The following is a 2,683-nucleotide window of genomic DNA, read 5'->3' on the forward strand; positions in this document are numbered from 1 at the left end:
TCAGCATGGAAAGCTTTATTTGTATAAGTTTTTTTTTCGATATCAGTACTCATGTCTCCTCTACTATAGATCAATGCCTAGATGCTCAAACTTTTTCACTTAATACTCGCCAACTTTCACCCTTCCCTTTTGATATTGCTTTCCAAATCTCATTATTTTTGTTTCCATTAATTTTTAAACCAATCCGCCTTCTTTCTGTAATTATTCCATTCAACATTGTCTCCATTATAGATCTTTTTTCGTTGCAAGTATCATAACATCAGCGTATGCGATTATTTGTCCATATCTGGACCTTAAATTCCCTTTTATTTATGAATTTGCAATACATAGCAAGGCTAAAATGAATAGTATTGCCGAAAGTGAGTCGCTTTACTTCATTGTTAATCACAAACTCATCAGATTGAGTGCGCTACATCTTGTGACGTTGAGAAGAGGATACGCTAACTCGGAACGGAGATATTACAGGCAATCGAAAAGGTAGTCCGAGTACACAATACAACTCATAACGTATAGAGAAATGTATTTTGGAAATTTGCGGAAGCCGTAATTTGTAAAATTTCATATAATAAAATAATTGCTTGTAATTAATGATTGGAATAATGAAAGAAGTGGCGAAATTCTTTGGTGCTGTTCAGTATAAGGATGTAAATTAATGTGCCATACCGATGGAGGTAAGTTAGGTTCATTTCATAATTAAAATCCCGATCTGCACAATATTCCGTCACGAGTTGTCTAATCTTCATGATTACCACAATCACAAGTTGGCACATTGTAACATAAGTTAGAATTTCTAAGTGTGTGCTAGAATCAGGCAATATATCATGAGCTATTCTTTTATTTCTTCAAGAACTTAATTTACTTTGTCAGAAATTTCAAAACCGAAATGTGAATTATTGAATTTGTTTAATATTATTTAAAGTAATTGAAAAATTGTTTCTCACATTTGTTTGAATTTCAGTGCTCAGGTATCATTCTTAAATGTAGTCATAAATAATATTTGAGATTTATGAGTACAGTAAATTATTTTTTAATCCCAATCCTAGTAGAAGAAAGTCTGCTTTTTGATAAATATACCACTCTCTTTTATTACTTCATGAGTAAAAGCTTATAGCAGTAATCGAGCGTGAGGAAACAAATGCCTGGTTATTTCCTAGTAGGTAAATCAATTATAAATTCAGTTATTCGATGGTATTTTCAATTAAATATCTTCATTCACTTTTCATGATGGAGAGAACCGTAAGCTGCTTGAAATTATGGTTTGGGTGCTGTTAGGTATACATTTCCACCTCTATTCATGTAGATTGTTAATCTGTCATAACCAATCGGTAAAGTTATTGGAATTCGTCTAGTTTGTGTTGCTACTTTATTTTCTTTTAGTAAGCATTTTCGCGATTATATCCATCGTTACTCCTTCCGGAGGTAAAGCAGTTTTCTTCTTTCTTCTGGGGCTATCTCTACTCACCAATAGCTGCCAGCTAATAAGGTATCCGTGTATTGTTAATTCGAGGTAGAGGACAACTGCCTTCCTTCGTAACGTAGCTTAACTCTTGATAGTCACTAAGTTCAGTGGCTTAATTTGTGGCAGGTCTTTTTTTTTCTACAATCGGGAATATTTCCTACACTAACAGGTTAATTAAGTTTACTAGAATTTTGAGGTGTAGATAACTTGAAAATATGAGAAATTCTGTCAGGATAAGTATCATCGAACAAATCGGCGGTTTCTTATAACCAACACTCAATTAGTTCTGATAAGAGTAGTAAAGTATAAGTTATGAATATCTTAAAGAATGTGATGTGATAAAACAACTTCAATCTTAATTATGTTATTCGAATTACAATGTTTTTACAATGATAAATTGGAAATAACTGTGATATGAAACAAACGTAAAAGGGAATAGATTCAGGATTTTCCAATTTATTTCAAAACCGTTGGAGTTTGCATTATCATAGCAACTACTCTATGAATAGTACATTTGCTATTCTGAGAAATAAAAAAGACAAACGATGAGCAGTTAGGATGAGATGGGTGAAGATCTACTGTGAAAATCACCTGATAGATACAGTCAGTGATATAAGGAAGGAATATTTGTTAAAAGACTTGTGAGAACTGGAAACCTGAAAAATTATTTGATAATTTGGAAAATGCTTAGCTGAGAATCAATTTGTTATTAGATAGGGTGTTGCTGCTAGCTTATATGGAAAAGTACTGTGACGAGTGCTTGCATTTGCTTGCATGGGTTTCCCGGAATGCTCGTTTCAGCTAAAATAATTCCAGTTTTCTGAAACGGTTATACCGGAAGTGGACCCAAACTTCGTTATTTTGGGATTTATTAATTTTTTTGAATCTACGTGAAATTTCAATATAACTTTATATGAGGCATAGTATGCCTAAAGTCCATCATTTTTTAATTATTTCACATTTTCCAAAATTGTGGACACGTGCAGCTCTCCACTCTCTCTCTCTCTCTCTTCTAGCCGTTTTCTATCCTTTGGATATAGGCCTCTCTCATATTTTTCCAGTTTTCCCTGTTCTGTGCCACTTGGTACCAGTTAAGTCCGGCTGTTCTCTTGATATCATCATACCATCTTTGTTGTGGTCTGCCGGTGCTTCTTTTCTCCCCCCAAGGTCTCCATCTTGTTATTTTTCCGCTCCAGTTGGTGTTATTTCGAGCAACATGTCCGG

Source organism: Diorhabda carinulata, chromosome 7, assembly GCF_026250575.1.
Source record: "Diorhabda carinulata isolate Delta chromosome 7, icDioCari1.1, whole genome shotgun sequence".
NCBI classification, from domain to species: domain Eukaryota; kingdom Metazoa; phylum Arthropoda; class Insecta; order Coleoptera; family Chrysomelidae; genus Diorhabda; species Diorhabda carinulata.